Source organism: Parus major, chromosome 15 (assembly GCF_001522545.3).
Source record: "Parus major isolate Abel chromosome 15, Parus_major1.1, whole genome shotgun sequence".
In the NCBI taxonomy this organism is placed as follows: Eukaryota; Metazoa; Chordata; class Aves; order Passeriformes; family Paridae; genus Parus; species Parus major.
Window position 1 is genome coordinate 8,735,268 of NC_031784.1, and position 14,163 is coordinate 8,749,430.

At 42.7% G+C, this 14,163-nt stretch overlaps 1 protein-coding gene across 1 annotated transcript in view; it reads left to right on the plus strand.

Annotated features, from left to right (window-relative positions):
- MED13L (mediator complex subunit 13L) overlaps window positions 1–14,163 on the plus strand; it is a 167,448-nt gene that overhangs the window by 58,690 nt on the left and 94,595 nt on the right. The gene's annotated exons all lie outside the window — the stretch shown is intronic.

A 14,163-nucleotide genomic window follows, 5' to 3' on the forward strand; every position in this document is an offset into this window, starting at 1 on the left:
GAGCTGTAAGGAAACCTCAGAACCGGTTTGGATCATTTGTTGTGTGGAAGGAAACTTGGAGCTGTGACCTGAAGTGCTGTTTGATTTTAACTCAGGATCCACTCATGGTCTTCTGCTCTGAGAATAAAACCTTCTGCAGGTGGAGTCAGGGCTGATTCTGGGGGGCAGAACATCCCCACTCAGCCAGACTTGGGTCTGGATCTCTCTTGCTATGATAAATAGATAAAACAGCTTAGGAGAGCTTTTGTTAAATCCCTTGTTACGTGGATATTCCTCTGTGCCTTGGGGGAAGCTGGAATGGTTTGTTGGGGTAAAGCATGAGATTTATAACTAAAGAGATGTTGGATTTGGTTGTTACTCAGCTCCTGTGGGAGCTCCCATGGAGGGAGGGCTGTGTTTCCAATGTTTTGTGTTATCCTAAAGCTGTTGGAGGGACTGTGTGTTTGAAAATATTATTACTGATAACATGCATATAAATTATTAAAAGATAGGTTAGAAACTCATTGTACTTTTTACAGGCACAGTGTGTTGGACTTCAAATTGCTGTAGAATGAGGTAAGGGCGAGAAATTCACTTTGGAGTGACCCACAGAGCAGCTCCAAACAGTTCTGAAACCTGTAGAATTATTGGATGCTAATTTAAAAAATAAAATGGTCCCTTTTCTTAATGTGTGGATTGTCTTTCCAGAACAATCTAACTGTGAGCAGTGTTTGGAGTGTAGTTCCCATTCCAGAAGCACAGAACTCAGGGAGCACCTGTGGTATTTCTATTTACACCAGGGCTCAGAACACTCCTTCTTTGCCACTGCTTCAGTTTACTCTCCCAACTTTGTTTCTTGGGCCCAGGTTTTCATTGTAGCTCTGATGTCATGATGTGGAACTCCACTGGAATAAAGTGTGCCTGGTTTTTGGAACCTCAGGGCAGCCAGTGTCTTAAATTTGGGCAATGATGTCTTAAACTTTCGGGAATTCTGGATGTGCTGGCACAAGATAGTGATGATTTCCTGTTTGTTGATTTATCTCTTTTCCATAGGTAAGCTTCAGATGAGAGCCATAGGGAATGTTTCTCCTACGACTTCAGACACTGATTAATGGCTGTAAAGAATTTAATGAGTTGAAATAGAGGAGAAAACACAAAGTAAATATGATCTCCAACCCCCAAATTAACACATAGATAATATATGTATTTTAACTAATTTCAGTAGCATGAGCCTTTATAAAAGATAGGTTGGAGTTGTGGCCCCAGGGAAAGGGTAAGGATATAAAACTTGAGCCATTGTTTGCTTGCAGGGATTTAACATCACCTCGAGTGGTTTGGTTGGGTGCACAGCTGACTGTAAGGGGGCTGCAGATTTTGGTGTCATTGCAGATGGAACTGTTGCCTGACAACCACCCAAATCAGTGCAATACTGGAAAATAATTGAATAATTAAATTTATTGTGTAGATGGAAGGATAAGACACATCTAAGTCATCATGGAATTCTAGAGTTAGGTTTATCTTGAAGTTCTGATTTGCTTCTGAGCTGATAAGGATTCCAGTGTTTTAGGGGTGCAATGTGGATTACAACTTCAGATCTTATTAATAATGCAGTTTTTCCTATTGCAAGCTGCAAGGAAGCCACAAATAAAAACATTTTGTTTTGCTCTCCAGGAAGGAAAATATACCCCAGCTAATGGTGTCAGCTCCTTCAAGCCCTTGGGTATGGGCAGTGATGCTGAATGATCTCTTATCAAAACAAGGTTGGCACTTGGGATGGAAGAGTGGTACAGAAGGAGAATGAATAATTAGAAGTTATGTTTTGTTTTTTGGCAAATAAGACATTCATAAGTAACCAGACAAACACTAACCTAGTAAAACATTTAAATATTTTTTCTTATTACGTGAAAAAAAAAAATGTGAACAGCTACAAAAACCTAAGCAGCACCTATTGACTGCAGGTAAAAAATTAAAACCACAAAAACCCACAAATGTGCAGTTTTCATAAAAGGTTGTGTTTGCCTGCACAGGAGAGAGGTTCAGTGTCCTCCTTCCTTTTGAACTGATCTCTTAAGGTTCAGAAAGCAAAAGGCCTCTGAGGGAGGTGAGACCCAGGTGTGGATGGAATTACCTTGGTGAAATGTCCCTGCCAGTGCCTGGAATGCTGACAGTCCTCAGGTGCATCGTGGCAATGATAACACCCAGAGTTTAGTCTCTGTAAATTTACTTTTGACTTGCACACTGCTGAATTGCCAGCTGTCTTCTATGTATTTTTCTTCATATTTTTAATAGCGGGAGAAACATTATTTTATCAGTGTCTTTCTTTAAACTCCAAATTAGGGTAAATTAATCACAGTTAGTGGCTGCTGCTGCAAGAAACACTGGCAGGATGGATGGCTTTTGTGTGTGTTTAATATGTTGATACTTCTTGTCAAATAGACTTTCTCATACTGAGTGTGCTCTGAGTAATGGAAGATGAGAGGGGAAGGGAATTAAATCCCATTTATTCAGTGGTTTATTGTTTCTCTCTCTCATCCCAGAAACCCTCAGAAAGATTAATTAATGGATGACAAACATCTCAGCTTCAGCTATCCAGCTCAAATACATGATGAATCTTGGAGCTTATCATCAATTTATTATTAGCTTAGCAGTAAAAAGATAGGACAAAGTGCAAAGTGGACAGAAACCCCCAAATCCTCACCCTAATATTGATAAAAGGACCAAGAATTGTCCCTAAATTCCAGTGGAGATCTTTTGGCTCTCCTTAAGTTCTGGCCACATTCCCAGGAGGAAGCAGAGCAAACAGACAAGGGGGGATATGGCTCCTGACTTATTTTGTCCTTGTTGTAACAGCAGAAATCCAAAGTTTGTTCTTACAAAGCACTAAAAATGTCATAACATAGAATGTCCTTTTTAGGCTTGCCTGGATGCTCTGCAGAGCAGTTATTTATGCATTGCAGCTTTTTGCCACTGAAGCAGAATTACAATATTTTAGATATTCCGGGAGCTGTTTTTAAGCCCTTTAGGCGCTGCAGAAACACAACATTTATTTGTAATTGCTGTGTGTGTTCCATGTGCAGCTTGTTTCGATGTTCTGGACAGGGACGTGATGTTTACAGCATGTGAGCCCTGAAGAACACTCATGTATACAGCAGAAATTCTGATTAAACAACAATTGATCAGGCAATTTATTCTCTATTTCTAGATTATTTCCCCCTCAGCTCATATTCCGAGTGCTACTGGAAGGCTTGGGTGCATTTGCCTCTAGAAGGAGATGCTTCCAGCTGTGTTTGCAGGATCATCTGAATTTCAATCTGATCTGATTCCAAAAAAAGGGGCCAATTCCTCCCCTCTGCCTCCAGCTGGGCTTTTCTGCCCCAGACATTGTCACTGTTGGTGGCTGTGCCTCTCTAGAGGTCCCTGTGGATCCTGATGCAGATCCTGATGCAGATCCTGATGGAAGCTGAGGAATAAGTTTGAGGGAAAAGTGGGGATGCCAGAATGGGAGAGAAAGAGGGGGAGGAAGGTGAAAGTGAGAGAGGTCAGGCTGTGGGAGCTGGGGAGCAAATGTCACTCTGGTGAGAGAACCACATCCATCCTGGGCCCTGGCTTGGATGGCACCCTGGGAAATTGCAGACCTTGGAATACCCTGAGGGTCTCCAGTGCAGCAGCATTAAACTGGGAATGGAGGCTCAAGTGCTTGTCCAGAGTTCAGACAGAACTTTGCTCTGCATCCCTGAGTGCTCTGCCCAGAATGTGCCTCAGCAACTCCCCTGTGCCCTGCCAGGCTAGGCTGCCCCACAAGGAACTCTGGCATAAATAGATTAAACAAAGATTAGAAAGGGAAGAAGACCTAAATCTTCTAATTTTCTTTTTCAAGGTTTATTTTAATCTTCATTCCATGCAAAAGTTGAAACAATTGCTGGTGCTTTGTCCCTTCCTGCAGGTCCCTTGAACTGCTGCACCCCTGGCATGTGTTTCAGTCAGATCTCGGTCTGGGTTTGACACCAAAATGCCTTTAGTTCCTAAATTTTTTTGTGATGCCATCACATTTTGAGTGCCTGCAGTCTCTTACACGTGTGTGTTAGTCATGGATGGGAAAGGATGGAGTTCTTTTGTGTCTTTTTAAGATGAATGAACTCACTCTGTTTGGTCTTTATGGATGGTGGTGCCAAAGCACAAATATTGAGCTACTCAGCTGAAGTCATCACTTTGAGAAGAAGAGAAGGAATAGAACACAGGCTTTTTAATTCATGTTTATTTTTAGAGCCTTACCCATTGTTTCCTGTAATTTTTTTTTTTTTTAAATCTTTTAAGGTAGTAAGCCTTGTTCTTTCTTTTCTGCATTTTGATGATTTCCTTTAACAAAATACCTTAAGTTGTAAATACTCTGTTGCTTTATTAAAAAAAAAACCAAACCCCACCCAAAGGACAAAACCCAAACCCACACAAAACCCTCCCACAAATGCAAGGCAAACCCAAGCAAATCTGTTTTTATTTGAAGGATTAGTTTCTGTTTCCCTGTGGCTGTAGCCCAAAGACATAGATCAGGACAGACAATGTGGTTTTTGTGGGGAACAGAAAAAATAAATTTTCCTACTATTTTCTGTGAAACCATATTTTCTGTTTATAAATGTTGTAATATTTAAAATATTTTTATTTCCTCTCTCTGTTTTCAGATGGGGATATTTTCCTGCATGGTAAATTCAGCTATGTGTAGAAAAACACTGTGTTTGAATTCTTCAAAGTTAAAAAGGTCTTGTTTTTCAGAAAACAGCCCATTCCAGATCGGTTTTAACCTAGATATTTCAAACGTGATTTGGGTTGAGAGAAACAGTTCTGCGAGTGCTCCCAGCAAATATCTCATCCCTCTGGGCAGATGCCATTAAATAAACATGTGTTCACTACTACATAAGAACATTATTTTTCTAATGTGGCATATGCATGACAAGCACAGAAGGCTCAACTGTCAAACTTGGAAAAATATCTGTATAGCTAATTCTGGGCTTGCTCTGCAACCAGCTTTTGCATATGCTGCAAGTGTTGTTTTTCTGCATAAAATGCTTTACTTTTGCTTTTCAGTATCCAGTATAATCCTGGGAGTAGAATAAGCCATGAAGTAACAGAATGTCACTGAAGCCCTGTGAGGGGGCTGGTGTGAAGCAGGGTATGTGCTGGTAGAAGCTATATCATATTAAATCACTGGACATATCAATGTAATTCATAATTAATCCAATGTTATTGGGTAATTTTGGAGGGAAGAGCCTTTTCCCTGTATCCAGCCTGAATCTCCCTGACAGGGCTCTCCTTGAAGAGGGAAGATGAGTGGTTTCAGTGTATCCTGAGAACTGATCAGGATTAATTGATGGAATTAGCCAGCCCTCAGGAAGATCAGCTCACCCTCCTTCTGCTGACAGGTGCCCCTAAATGTGCCCTTTTCTCTGGCCAAGGTGTGTGTGAGCAGCGTGGAAGCCTCTCCTTTGGAAACTTTCCCTGGAATGCTTTTCCAAGCCCACAGGGGCTGAGCACCATGGAATGATTGCCTTTAGAGATCCATGGAAACTGAAATAGAATTGTCAACTGGGGTTACATTATTAACAGCATCTTCCTTTCCTGGATGCTGCCACAACCATGATGTAATTAATTAAATATATCTGGACAGTGGGAATGAAGGATCTGGCAGAGGGGCACGTCTGGAGAGCAGGAGCAGATGCTGCTGTGTCTGGGGCCTGCAGAGTCACGGGGGTGACACTGGGATGGGCTCAGGTTTTCTGTGGGATGGAGTCACTGGGCAGTTCTGTGTAAGGCTCCAGGTGAAATTGTTTTAGCCACAAATTCATCCATGGATTTAATATTTGCCATTACAGACCTAAAAACGATTCAGTGAAACTGAACTGTCTGAAAGTTTTAGGCAGCACAGACAACAAAATAATGTGTGTCACCTGCCAGCCATGTGTGTTGGCTATAAAAGATCACTCATTTCTGACTTTGAAGTTGTACATTTCCCCCAAACTTAAAATGATGGGGAAAAATAAATACAGCTCATTGCACCTCATCTCAGTTCCTTATTGTGTGTCATATTTATATAATCAATTGCATCTTTTAATAAATTTTGAAAAATTAGGGCTCACTTACATTCCAGACATGGTAGATTACTTTTTTAGGTTTAGAAAAATGGAAGTTAAGTAATCATAATGCTGAGAATTGTCTGAGAATGATTGTTGTAGATTTTTCCAAGTAGTAATCACAGGCCCTGCTTAACCAGCTCCATATGGCCCAAGGCATGTAGGCAGCTCTAAGTGGGACAAAGAGTGTTGGAGTGGTAATGAAATATGCAGTAATCATCAGGGCTGTGTGAGCTCTTTACATTATTTCACACTGCTGCTTTGAAACAAAGAACAGGATGTGGCACATTTAATGCTTTCCCCTTGAGAATCTGTTGGAGTAAAGTTCAATTTTTAATTCAAAAGGCAAGGGAAGCTGCTACAGAATTAAAGATGTGGATGCTGCCCAGATGAGCTATAAATAACTTATCCATGAACAGCAAACCCTCTTGAACAGTCATGAGGAGATAAATGTGCCCCTTCGACAGCACACTCACCCTGAGCCCTTCCTCTCACGTTTGGGTTGGGCTTTTTCTGCTGAGTAATTTCGCTGCAAAAACAGCCCCCAGTTAAACTGGGTTAAACTGGGAGATGCTGATGAGAGCTGTACCTTGCAGATAGAATCACAAGTGCCTTTTGTTTTGCTGTTCCATGAGTCTTTTCTGTTTGGTTTGGCACTCGCATTTTGTGTGACACCACTTGGTGCTGGTGCCTGGTTGGATGTCCCCAACCTGTGGTGCCTGAGGAGCAGAGGGACACCAGCCCTGGTTCCCTTGCTTTCTGGCATTATTTTTCCATTGACCATCCCAGTCCAATTCCCTGTTTGGCTCCTGCTGCCCAGTTGCTGTATCCAGTGGGTTTGGTAGATTTTAAGGCACGTCCAAGTGTGGAGATTTCAGTATCATGGAACAGGGTTCTTGGATACAAACACCACACCAAAGAGCAAGAGTTACTGCAGGGTGGCTCTTCTCTTCTGGCAGAGCTCCCACAGTGAAAATGTTATTGTTGTATTGAGGTAATATTTCAATCTTGATAGATCTGGAATTGCTTCTGAACTTCCTCCCTCCCATTCTCTTGCTTGGATTCAGATGTGTCCTGGTATCCACCGGGGAGCCAGCCAGGAATAATTGAATATCTTCTAGTGACTAGATTCTGGTGTGCACTTGTCTGATGTGAATATATCAGAGTTTGGATCATTCCTTAGCATTAGGACTACTTAATGCATTAAGTACTTTCATAAAAATTGAGTTTAAAAGCATCTGTGGTGCTGTCCATAATGTTTTCTAGAATAATGAATTTATTTAATGTTTTTAAAGGGTGATGTAGAGTATAAGACTCTTCAGTATATGTGTGTGTACATATATATTTGTATATATATTTGTGTCTTATCTTCCTTTGATACACCAAAATAAGAGTTTATTAAACAGCAGTGGGATGAAGCCAGTTACTTCCACTTCTTTCTTAATTTGGAGTTTGAAAATGAGCCAAATTAGAAGTTAATTTGTTTTTTCCTCTTAGCTAAGCTTGTGTGTATTTGATTGTGTAACTTTCACCAAAATTAGCTTATTTACAAATAAGCATGGGGCTGGGATGCTACAGGAGGGAGTCCCTGGCACCTGTGCTGCTCAGCATCTCCACGGTTTGGGATGGGCACGGCAAGGAGAAACTGCCCAGTACTGCCCAAATCTGAGCAAGGGACACCATGCAGCAACTTCAAAATCTTCAGGACTAATTTGTGCCTGATGTCACGTGAAAATGCATTTAAAATATAGAGAGACCAAAAGGAAGTTGAGTAGGGTGTATTTTATTTTAGCTGCAGATAAATGCAGCATTTCGATGGGGATGTCTTGGCAAGGAAAAGACATTCAGACCACTTCTGTGAAACACAGAAGTGACAGCAGTGAGAACAGGGATCTATTGCCTTACAGATTTGCTGACAATTCATGGGGAATTTGTTGGGAATGAGGAGAATTTTAGGTGTAAAACACTGATCATCAAACATGTTTTCCTACTGTGGTATAAATCTCTTGCCAAAACATATCCCAGTGGAAGTGAAGGACTGGTTAAATAATTTGTCTGTCTCTTACTGGTCTGTCTTGGAAAAGATTCTCATGCATGGCAAAATTATTTCTCTTCCCTGAACATAGGAACTTCAGGCATTTTCTACTAAGGTTCTTGTAGGTTTTCATAACCTGACTGATTTTATTTTGCATTAATGAAAAATATCAATAATTTTCCAGAATTACCCCCCCCCGATCTGACTTTTATTCCTTTCTGATAGCCCAGGTAAAACCCACCACTGTTATGGCTGAAAGTTAACTTTTAGAGATAAAGATTAAATATTAGCGGTAGAGACCTTTATTTTTTATTTATATAAATATATAAAATGTTTTAAATATTTATATAATATAAAATCTATTTATTTTTGTATTTTTAATTAAAACAGAAGTGGTACAGTTACTTTGCACATTAAATCCTGTCTAGTAGTTTTTAGCATGTTGATAATTTTAGTGTGCTAATGTTGCAATGAAATTAAAATAATACACCACAGTACATAGATATTAGTTATTAAAAGTGAAATCAAGAGTTATTTTGTTTCTTATGTGATACTTTGTACAAAATCCTCAGACAATACTGGGAATTAATTTAAGGGGAGCCCATCTCTGCTGTGATTATGTGAAAGCTCAGGGAGGTGCAGGATGCTGGTGGTGTTGGGATGGAGCACAGATGGGTTGGGAGGTGCAGCTGGACACAAACTCCCAAGGTAAGGGGCACAAGGAGTGACTCAGGGCATGGGTTTTATGTAAAACAGCTTAAGATGCTAGCTCAGAGCAATTACATGCAGAGTTATTAAACTGGGATTATCTCCATGTTGCTACCCTTTTTAAACAACCCAGACATGTTTTGTGGACATTTAAATGCATTGTAGCTGGGGTTTTATGCCAGTAAAATAATGTCTGGAGTAATTGTGATGCTTTGTGCTTGAAGGCAAAGGCCTCTTACAGGCTATAGGGGTATCACATAAACAAGAAGGGAAGCATAAAAGAAAATAAATTGTCAGTAGCATCAGTCATTGATCTGTTGGTTGTATTTGATAACAACTTTTATCAGGATGAAGAATATATTATGGAGTATATTTCCAAGAGGATATATTTCCAGCTGGTTTATATTCTACTTGAGAGGGGACAAGTAAGCAAACCCAGTGTTTTATTAATCTTCAACTGAAGCTTCATTTACTGTCAGATTATGTTTAAATGTTACGAGTGAAATTTTTTGGCCCAGAGAGATGGAGCTAGGTGGGGCTGCCGGGGTACTGGGAGATTTCACAGGGGATTTTCCCCTGTTAATTTGCAGTGAAACTCAAGGGCTGTGATTTGTATTTTGCCATGGTTTGCAGTAGTTTGGAGTTGCTTTTTACATCCCTAGCGTGATAAAGTCAATTAAGTCTAGCTTTGCTGCTTCCTGGGGTAAGTAGGTGAGAATTTGGGTTTGGCTGTAGGCGTTCTGAAGTGCATGATATATCAACGATGGAAAATCAGCTTAAATTTTGTTCCACGAGTGACAGCCGTGGTTGTTGCAGACACTCTGTGGGGATGGAGCTGTGTGTGCTTGGTATTTAACACTAAAACCATTGACAGAAAGGCAAAATGCCGATGTCCATTGCAGGGTCCAAATGGCAGCTGGCACAGCCTGGCAGCAGATCCGTCCTCCTTGTCCTGCCGAGGAACGATCCTGCGGGTACCCCCTGTCACACTGGCTCGGGATCCTGCAAGCGCTGGCTCCTTGCTGGGGTGTTGGGTGGGCTGTGCAGATGTTCTGGGGAGGCTGTGGCCAGGAGAGGCTGTGCCCAGGGGTGGCTGTGCCCAGGGGTGGCTGTGCCCAGGGGAGGCTGTGCCCAGGGGTGGCTGTGCCCAGGGGTGGCTGTGTCCAGGAGAGGCTGTGCCCAGGGGTGGCTGTCTCCAGGAGAGGCTGTGTCCAGGGGTGGCTGTGTCCAGGAGAGGCTGTGTCCAGGGGTGGCTGTGTCCAGGAGAGGCTGTGTCCAGAGGTGGCTGTGTCCAGGAGAGGCTGTGCCCAGGAGAGGCTGTGCCCAGGAGAGGCTGTGCCCAGGAGAGGCTGTGGGCCAGGAGAGGCTGTGGGCCAGGAGAGGCTGTGTCCAGGAGAGGCTGTGTCCAGGAGAGGCTGTGTCCAGGAGAGGCTGTGCCCAGGGGTGGCTGTGTCCAGGGAAAGCTGTGCCCAGGGGAAGCTGTGTCCAGGGGAGGCTGTGCCCAGGGGTGGCTGTGTCCAGGAGAAGCTGTGTCCAGGGGTGGCTGTGTCCAGGAGAGGCTGTGCCCAGGAGAGGCTGTGCCCAGGGGAGGCTGTGCCCAGGGGAGGCTGTGTCCAGGGAAAGCTGTGCCCAGGGAAAGCTGTGCCCAGGACAGCACAGCAGGCTGGGCCATGGAGGCTGCAGGGTGAGGCTGATGTGTGGTGATGGCACTGCCAGGCTGTGCTCTGGCCCAGGGCTCACAGGGTCACCCCACAGTCTAGTTCAGTCTCTGGAGAGTTCTCTGGGTGGCTCCTTCTGCGTGACTGCAAAAGTCTTTCATGGAGATGCAGAAATGGATGCTTGTTATTTACTGAAATATTAGGGGAAATTAAGTAGGCTGAGCTGTAATCTTCTTATAGTTGTGTTTTTAAACAGAATTATGTTTTTTAATAAAATAAAAGCTCAATTTATAATTATTTTTATTTTAGAAAGAGCATTTGTGTTCTCCTGTGCAGCGAACCCCTGGGCTACGTGTACAGACCCCTCCTGATTCAGAGAGGAGCTGCAGGGCTCTGTGTGCAGAGTACTGTTCTTGGGTGGATTTGCCTGGATAGCTGTGGGATGCAGCTTAGGAGCGTGCTCTGGCTGGGGAATTTGATGAAAGCCCTTCATGTTGCATCCCAGAGGTGTTCCTGCAACACCTGTGCTGCCCCTGCTCCTGTCTGGTGTTCCACTGTGGTGCTGTGGTGTGTTCAGGCTGCCCTGTAGGGCTCCTTGACTTTCTGTTGCCCTTTGACCTTGGACTTTGAGTCTGTAAGATTGTAGGAGGCAAATCCTTCAAGGGTAATAATTTCTCAATATTACTGCTCACATAGCAGCTACTGCTTAACTGTTCAGAGCAGGGGGCCATGGCAGAGTGTCTGCTTTGGGTGGCTCTCCCAGAATAGGGACCCATGGGGTCTGAGAATTGAATTAAACTGTTCCAATCAAGAAGTATTTCAGATGTGAACAATTAAAGGGAATCTGCAGCCTTGGTTTCCCTGAAAACCTTGTAGCAGTCTTCCAGGGCCTAAAGGGGCTCCAGGAGAGCTGGAGGGGGCCTTAGGATGAGGGATGGAGAGACAGGACATAGGGAATGGCTTCCCACTGCCAGAGTGGGAGAGATGGGTGACCAGGGGATGTTGTTGGGAGGATGTTTTGCCTTTTAAGCTCCTGAATTAAAAATAGGATTTGAAACACAGTACAGGTGACCCTGTGTTGCTCAAGTTGTTCATATTGTCCCAAAATGCCTGATGTATTGCTGCTATGGAGTCAATGGAAGTAGTGCTAGAAATGCAACTGGTGAATGGGACTGGGCTAAACTGGGAGGGAGACTATTCACTGGGTGTTTTACTGGCAGCAGGAGCTCTCGTAAGCAGCTAAACAGGTTAAGTCAAGAAGGTTGAACATCTCCCAAACTAGTAAAGTTGCATTTACACACCTGTTTAAAACAAACACCTCTTTAAAAAAAAGATGTCAAGAAACTTATTTTTGTTTCCTATTTGTTCAGCTATTCAGTAGCCTTTTTAATCTTGGAGATACTGGAATGGTGGGCATGTCTTTTGATGGGTGTTCCTCCCCTAAATGGGTGGGGTCTTAGGAACAAAATGTATTTAATGAATTGTGATGGAGAGTTAAGGGTGAGAGACTTGGATGAGCAGGTTAAGACTCCTGATTAGATGGAACGTGGAGGTGGAAGCCACAGACAAGATCAGGGAAGGTACTCTTGAGTTGTTGAAGATGAGATCTGTTCTGTTATCTGAACTGTGAGACTGGATGCTCTATTTCAGTTGAAGGGTGTGGATCTATCTATCTATCCCATCCCACATGTAATTCAAGGGAGTTTGGAAAGGAGAGGAACACCTCAGTAGGTGGATGATTTCCTTGCTGTTGAGTAGACTTAGAAGTGCCACAAGACCCCAGAAATGCAGGCCAGGTGTGAGGTTTTTTTCCAGTTGGCTCAAGAGCTGAGGAGTGTCTGGGTTTCCTGGCACCGCTGCCCAGAGAGGGTCAGACAGCAGCAGGATTCTCCTTGGCCAAGTGCTGCTCCACCTCTGGGTGCCTGTTTGTGACAGGGGAAGTGGGGGGAATGTGTTTATCCCTATTCCCAGGCAGTTATTCCTTGGCAGGTCAGCAGCTCCCGGCAGGCAGAGGTGCCCATTCATTCCCCGCTTGCTGTGTGTCTTTCGACTTAGTTAAATCCACTCTCAGCAAAGCTAAACTGTTTGGGAAAAAGATTAAACCAGACAGTTTGACTAATTGAAAATGAGGGAAATCCTCTGTGACTGTGAACACTGGGTGTGCTTTGTACTGTATTCTGCTTTTCTCTAAGCTAAAACATTCTTTTTTCTGTGTGTATACTTACAGATAAAGTAGATTAACTTGTTGTAATCTTAGCTACTGTTTTAATAAGGCAAAGGAACATTTTGTTGATTCCTGGAATCCTTGGAGAGGAAAATAACTTCAGGAATACTTTTCAGTAATAATTTTTAAGGGCAGCCCACCGCTCTGATTTTTCAAAAATTAAGTATTTGCTGTGGCCCATAGGCCATGAATGGAATTGGTCAGTCAAAAGGTAGCTGAAATGAAAGGAAAAGCATTTTTGGCATTGCTGGGATGGTTGGCCACTGCCTGCTAATTTAAAGTAGAGTTAAGAAACTGATGTTTCCAACAGAAAACTTTATTTCCAACCATGGAGAAAAGCTGAATTTTAGAAGTGCTGTTCCATCTGTTGCTGAGGAGGTCCCACTGTGCAGGTAAAAGTCCAGTAAAAAATTCAATAGGAAATTTGGAATCTTTTAGGAAGCACTTATATTGAGAAACATTCAACACTAAATTAAAATACATATTTATGTGCCTCTCTTTTCTTTGTGATTTGTACAACAGTTGCTTATTCTTAAATATGCTTGGTTAGATGAGTTCTTATTCTTCTCCTGCTTCCAAGCCCTTTCATTTTGTTTCTGCAATGAAGATGTAACAATTTATGACATCACATTAATATCCATGGCAACAGCCTGTAAAGTGAACAACATATTGCATTTGCATTGCAGAGGGAGACGGCTCCTGCTGAAATATGGATATGGGAAAGAACTCCAGCAGTGAGCACAGGGGATGCCTGGGAAGGGGAATTCTTTTGTAGTGGTCAGATTTTGTAAAAGTGATCTTTAGAAGGAGTCCCAAGTGCAGAGAAGTCAGAAGTTGCAGTGCTTTTTTTGACTGAATGGAAAGTTAAATCACAACTTTCTATTCCTGGGTGCTCCTCTGGGAGCCTGCTCATCCCCAAGGGAATCCTGCTCACTTGGGTTCTTCTTTGCAGTAACTCTCACAGGAGAGATTCTTATTGGAGAGATCTTACAGAGCAGGACTGGCTTTAAATTAATAAGTGCTGTATATATGTTCAGCCTTAAAGATCATGAGAAAAGCTGAGTACTTGGTAGTCTCAGTCTGTAAAATCTTGTAATTTAGTTTATTACTGTATGGAATTCCAAGGACTTCTCTGTTTCAGAGCAACTTTCCAGTCCTCAGTAATTTGTTTTTTCCATTCCCAATGCCATGTTGTGTCTTCCTCATTATTTTTCCCCTGTAATACCTTCTGTTTATAAACAGGAGTAAACAAACATATTATTATAAATAAGAATGTGCTGCAGAAGAAATAGTTTTTCTATCCCCATCTGAAAGGACATCTGCAGTAGTCCCTGCTGGGAGAGACAGGGATGGGGAGGGAGCGGGGTTGTTTTCCTACACTGAGATTTCAGGACCTGTTTGGGGCAAGTATCTGTTCAGCCAGTGGAAGTAAGGGAC